Below are 7,206 nucleotides of genomic sequence, written 5' to 3'. Positions count from 1 at the left end.
CGCTTCTGCTGTACGATCTACAAGGGTACGTAGATCACTCATCCCCTCTCGTAGATGGACATCACCATGATAGGTCTTCGTGCGCGTAGGAAATTTTTGTTTCCCTTGCGACGTTCCCCAACATTTCTATCACTCACGCAACCAACAAACAAGCAATTCTAATAATTATATTAACATTCCAAAATTTATAATTTTGGGATGTTAGAAACTACCACACTTAAAATGAATCTCGTCCTCGAGATTCGAAGAGGCTAGAAAGAAAGGTTAGGGTTTGGGGTCTTCTAGCAATCCAATCTCCGGCAAGGTGGGATGCTACCACACTTAAAATGAGAGATACTGGTCCCTCAAAATGCTTTAACGATCCTCTGGGGTTTTGGCAACTGACATCGCACAGTCTTCATATTAAATCCTTTGGTGATGCTCTCCCATTGATATAAGCTTCGTTCGCCACTGGGTCTTCTTAACTGACAGTCTCGTGGTCAATTCTAAATAACATATCGATGGTTCTCATGGTGGTCTAGCATTTGTGGTTATGCTGCAGAGAAAGGGGTCTTGTCTTCATCCTCACCGTAAAATTTCCTACGCGTGACAACAAGTGCCATGTACATGGGATTTTCTTATACCATTCTAAGGCTTAAACAAAAGCTTCAAAGAACGTCATCTCTCTATGGGTAAGTCTCTCAGATTTATCATTCCGAATAGCAAGATAAATGATAAGAGTAAGTCGTCATGGTGATCAATCCATTCCGCACCCAAATCATTTCTCTGTATAAGGTTTAGCGAATCTCGCATTCTAACACTAGGGCATCCTCACAAGTGTTGCAGAATTTCTCTTGTCCACGAACGAAGTTCGGATAATCCATTGGTTCTGCAAGCTGAACGAAACATCTATCGTATCTTCACAACTCTCAGGTTTTCGTATGCTCCTAAGAAAACGTTTGCTGATCCATCATAGCTTCTTCCATAAATCATATTCATTTCATAATCAATCCTTTATTACATCCTTAATTTCTTATCAAAAACTCCAATTCAAAAGTACTCTATTACAAATGTTGCCATCCACATTGTTCGGTATGGTCAAGCATTTCTGCCAACTTTATGCATCTGCCTCTCTTGGAGGTACTTTAGTTCCACTCGAACTTTCCGATGTGCTCCTTGAAATCATCCATCTTTTCCTTCATCATGGTGGTCATGAGCTTCATCTCCATCATCTCCGCGCGTACTTCACTCAGGTATTCCTGGGTATGACGGAGTCTTGCTTCAAGTATTTCTCCGATCTGACGTATGGCTTCCATGCCAGCTTCACGAACAGCATCAAAGAAGGTTGCTCGTGGTACACGTGAAATGAAAAAGTATTGCCCCATAGTCTTTGGACAAACTCCTTTCACATGGTGGAGGTGTACTTCCACGTACCAAAGTTCCACTCCATTTTCCACAAATGGGTAGCCTTTGTAGACTGCATCTCCTGCAAGATGAATGTGCTTCATCATGTCCTTCAGGATTTTTGGGTAATCGTGCTCACTGGTCAGGGTCATGATCGTTTCTGGTCCCTTGAGGAATGACTCGTAGAGAGTTGTCATCTGCAGGTGTCAGTAAATACGTACTCAGAGGAATGTATGTGTCTCCTTGGCAATTATGGTACACTCCTACTCAATGGATCCTGTGGCTTTACCGATTACTACCTCACTTAAAATGAATCATACTCATGCCTGCATAGACCATATTTTCTCATATCCTCATAATGTTCAGAGATCTTTGTTCGAAGAGAAACAGCGCGTACAGTTTCAACATATACAATCATGAGACAATAAATTCCATTTATTCATGATGTTATTACAATCTCAGGGACTCCTGTTACAAAAAATTTCACTCCATGATCTCATGAAAACAAGAGTTCTTCATATTACACTAATTGCCGCGGTCAAAACTTAACTACTCCATTCTAGCTTTCTTCCTTTGTGGACAATCGCTGGCAAAATGTCATGCTTCCTTGCAACAAAAGCAAATGGTTTCTGACAAGTCTCGAGGCTTCTTAGCTTCTGCTTTTGCTCCTTGGGTTCCCGGCTTCCTTCCTGAGCACATGTATTTGTGGTGGCCAAACTTCATACACTTGTAACATCTGACATGACTCAAGTCTATGTCTGCAGAGATTTGGTTCTTCCGAGGGTACTTTTTCTTCTTTCCGGACTCCTTTATTTTGGCCAATTCTTCTATTTCAAGTGGATCAAACTCCACTTCTTCCGTCGGGAAGTTTCCCAGATACTCTTGGCTTCTCTTCGTGCAGTCCTGTGAATAATGTCCGTCTTCTCCACATGAGTAGCATGCATTGGAGAAAAATCTGGTCAGACCTTGTCCATCAGGGTCTTCAATATATTCGTTCATCACCGGTTCTTCTAGAATCTTCTTCTTGAGGGTGTCCTTCACTGCATATTTCTGCTGCTTGACAACTTGTTGCACCTTGGGGTAAATGTGACACTGAGCTGGGTAGTGGGTGGTTCCCTCACAAAGGAAACAAGTCACCTGACTACTTGGGCACTCCTCAGCTGGGTAATTTTCTTCACAATGAGTGCATCCATCCATGTGTTCTTCCTGAGTGTGTCCTATTTCTCCACAGATCTTGCATGCACAAGTCTTCTCCTTCGGATTACCATAGCCCTTCTGAATGAGAAGGGATCTTAACAGAGTCTTCTTGAATTCTTCCCAATTTTCTGCTCCACTAAATCCTTGTATGGCATGGTGCATTTTCCACCAGATTGCAGCACTTCGGGTAAAGTACTGGAGAGCGTGTTCCACTTCATACTTCCTTGAGATCAAGTTGCTCCCGAAGTGGTTCCCCATGTTCTGAATCCATATCTCAGCTTCCAGCTCGGTCATTGGTCCAGAGACTACAAGTCCAGCTTCATGTGCCATCTATTGGGTCCAAGGTTTTGGGGATGAGACGGGTAAGAGAGAGGGAGATACACACAATACAAACAATATTTTGAGAATAGGTTTTATCTGTGGCCGTCGGAAAACACACACCAAAGACGGCTCACGAATCATCGTATCTAACGTTGGTATATAACAGGGGTTTGGACTTCTAATGGTCATATAATTATTCGGACACTTCAGGGTCTTCGAGTTCTTCGGGTCTTGAGAGTCTTCAATGGGTGTAGCTTCAATTCTTCAGTTACATGGTGATATCCTCTTTACTTTGACGTGGGAGTCGGTTGATCCTTCATGTGGTCAAAAGGGAAAGGGTATTGTCTAACTATTTGAGGTGAGAGAGAACGTTTTATGAAATAAAAAAAGATGAGGAATGAAGGATGTTCTTGAAAAATAAATTTTTTGAGAGATCCTTTCCTAAGAAATTTCCAATTTCTAGGGGTCACGTCCTACAATCAACATGTGCTCTGATACCATCTCTGTAGCGGCCCGACTCAAGACGAGTTAAGCCTCTGTGTTTCTGTGCCATCCCTGGATCAGTATGCTGGCACACACAGTACATCAATGTATATATCAAAGTGCAATCACATGTAAATAGCGTAAAACTGATATATACCTTAAATATCTCAGCGGAAGCAGTCAAGGGAGTGGAGTCCCAATAAACACCAACGATAAGTTGAGTGTAGACCGTAACCCTGAATCGTACTCTTACTCGTCGAAGAAAAATATCTGCAACATAAGGCATTGCAGCCGTGTAGGTCAGCATATTGAATATGCCGGCAAGTCACATAAGAGAGGGGTGAAAAGTAATCATCTATACTATATGCATATATGGCAGGTGGGGCTATAAGTTTTAGCGTAAAGCAAGTTTTTCTCCTACAACAAGAGTGGGCTAAAAGCAAAATGTTACTACATTGTTGGTTGTTAACGAGATGGTTCCGCCAACCAGTTCTCGTACCCGAGTTGTCAATAATTACCCTCATCAAATATATTTAATGGTGTTGAGAAATCCAGATAACTCCAGTTCCTTTGGCTCAAGTCGTCCATGACCGTGGACACGGCTAATCGATTAGGTTTGAGTACTCTGCAGAGTTTTGCACACGTTCCCCACAAGATTTGATCGCCTCCTTGTATGTCCTCGCACTTCAGGGTGTTTGAAGACAGGATGATCAAAACAAGGTCTTTCAACGGGTCCCTCTGAATCCCTATCGGTGCCCATCCATTCCTACCGTTCGTCTACATCTGCTAGCACCGCCTGTCCAGAGTCGCCGCGTTGTCCAACCAAGCCAGAGCCCATAATGACTTGTGGCTGTGCAGGTAAGCCTTGGGTCTTGAAAATATCCATCCGTCTCTTTGAGGCTGGGTGAAGCTTTCCGCAGGATGACATGGCCTCTCCAACATCCCGGGCATCCACTGGGTTTTCCAGGGAGCCGATCAACCGTCCTTCACCCAAAGTTGCATTGCGTCCGAGGTTTTTGAAAATCTTGTCTTAGTCCAGTCTTGATTATTATATCAACCTCGCATCACTCGTGGTATACACTCAACCGATAACCCATCTACTCAAGCATAGCATTAAGAAATTGTCGTCCCGGGGCCAGGTGTCGGGGTTGTTGTGCTCCTACCACATGATACTACAACTTATGCTAAAGTTTCCAAGTACCTAGGCAGCATGCAATTGGGCAAAGAAGGTGATCTACCATGCATCGAAAACATAGGTAAAATAACATGATCAAAGATGACTTGCCTTGATGTTGACGAAGAAGAATTTCTCGAGAAAATAACTTGATAGACTACTCGTCACTCTCCGATGAAATCTATATAACAACATATCATCCACATAAGCACATATACTAGCAATCATTCTAGCAATCAAACAAAAGAGAGAGAGCGAAAGAGAAACCGAAAGAAACTTCAAATTGAACTAAAGAGTCTTCTACTACGTCAACCACTAAATAGTTTTTGTCTAACAGAAAATAACAAGGAACTAAGATATGAGTTTAACTAAGATAAAATAAAATAATTTTCACAAAACTTTTTGAAATTATTCCCCAACGGAATTTGAAACAACAGTGAAAACAATTGCACGTTACTACGGAGCTAGAATTAATTTAATGAAAACAAATAAACATAAAATAAAGACTTGTTGCAAAACTACAGTTAACTAACATAAACAAACAATAATAATCTTTCTGAAATAATAAAGAAAATATTTTAAAACAAAAGTAGAAAATGAATTAGCCGAAAACCTAAAATCAGTGAAACAGAAATTGTTTCACATGAAATAATGAGTTAAAATACTCAAACAAATCTGACATTTTAACCACTGATACATACGGTCAGTAGTGATCAGTACCAAAAAGAATCAAATTAAAAGCTATTTTTAAACTCCTGGAATAGGCAAAACAGGGTTTAAACTAAATCTGATCTAACTTATATTTAACTATTTCAAACACAGACAAATTATATGTTTTTAAAAACTACAGGAAATTTTTGCGCTACTAGAAAAAGAATCAATGTCATTGGACTTCGGTATAAAAAGTTGTGGCCAAAACAAGATTGAAAGTTTCTGTTTTTTGTAATCAGGCAGAAAAAACTGGAGATAACTAGCTAGCTACGTGGCAAGTTGCTAGTGGCTGAGAGGGGTGTTTGTTGCATGGCTTCGGGCAAACGGCCGAGCTCTAACAAAAGTGTTGGTTGATTCCTAAGTGAAAATAAAACCCACTAGTTTTCTGGGATAAACCAAAAAGGTATAGATGATCTAATCCTGGCCGTTGCATGAAGATCTAAGGGCTAAAGGAGATAACATGCAATATAGAGATATGGAGGGAGAGACTACCGGCTGGGACAGCAGCTTGCCCCGGCGAGGGGCTGGCCGGCGAGGGAGGAGGGAGCTCTGGGGCGTGGAGAGGATGTGGCAGCGGCGACGGGGTCCTTCTCCTCCGCGGGGTGGCGCTCGGGGAACTCGGGGCTGCTCGACGGGGCGCTCCGGGGCGAGGCCGAGGGGTGGCAGCCTGCTGCACCGGCGGCAGCAGTGGCGAGGGCGGCGGCGAGGGGAGAGGGGAGGCGGCGGCGGCGTGGGAACGGGGCGGCGGTGGAGGGCTTCGAAGGTGGGGCGCAGGGGTGGCGACGGGGAGAGGGAGGCGGCGGCGGTAGGGTGGGAACGGGGTGGCGCTGTGCAGGGGCATTTATAGGCCATGGGGGAGGGTGTTAAGGAAGGAGAGGGAGAGGCAAGGCAGGAGGAGAGGGAGGGATCCGTACTGGGGAGGAGCTGCTCGGTTTCGGTTTCTGTCGGGCTGAAGAAGAAGGAAGGAGGCGAGGGGAGAGGAAGGGAATCGCGAGGTACTCGGGCGGCTCGGTTTCTCGCATGGAAAAGGGAGGAGAAGGAAGGAGATGGGCGGCGGCGGTGGCTAGGTTAGGGCAGGGGTGGACTTCGGCCAGAGAGAGAAGGGGCGGGGAGAGTTAAGGAAGGGAGAGGGAGTACTCAGTGGAAGGAAAGCTCGGTCCCTGGGAGAGCTCGGTCGGTGCAGAGAAAGAAAGAGACGAGGGAGGAAGAAAGGCTGCGGGGAGAGAGGGACTCGGGTGGGGAAGGTCCACCCACACTGAGGAGGAGGGAGAAAAAAAAGGGAGGGGTCGGTTTGCCCTATTTTAAAGGAATTCCAATCCCGGTTGTACACGGGATTTCGGGCTAGGCTTAAGTGGCGCCCGGCGGCAGCGGTTAGGAAAGAAAAAAAAATAACCCTTTCCTATTTTAAGCTTTTCCAAAACAGAAAATTATAAAAGCTAAAAAGAAAAATAAATCAATATATCCATATATGGTATTCTATACCAAAAAAATCAGAAAATAATCCTCTACACGAATAACATTTTTTTAAAGCCAAAATAAAAACTTTTAAAAAATGTTTTTTCAGAAATTCCTAAATTTGCTATTTCTTTTTACAATTATTTTTGCAAAAGAATTTTGGGTTTTCTTTGCTCAATTATTTCAGAGATTTGCCCGCACTTTTGGAGTGTCATATTCCTCCGCTCTCTCTCTTGCGTGCAAGAGAGTTTTCTCCGGGCATTTTTCGCGTGATGGAAAAATGGAAAAGCAAAAGAATTCAACGCAAATATCTCCGTTCAAATTCTGTATAATTGAAGAAGTCATGTCATCTTCTCTCGTTGCTTTTAAAAGCTTGAATTTGAATTCACCGGAGAAGGGGAAAGTCATTTTATTCCCTCTCATTTAAAAGTTTCAAAAAGTTTCAAATTCCACACAAGTTTCAATCACTGAGGCAACCAACA

The sequence above is a fragment of the Hordeum vulgare genome, chromosome 3H (genome assembly GCF_904849725.1).
Source record: "Hordeum vulgare subsp. vulgare chromosome 3H, MorexV3_pseudomolecules_assembly, whole genome shotgun sequence".
Classification (NCBI taxonomy): domain Eukaryota; kingdom Viridiplantae; phylum Streptophyta; class Magnoliopsida; order Poales; family Poaceae; genus Hordeum; species Hordeum vulgare.
This window is presented reverse-complemented; position numbering follows the sequence as displayed.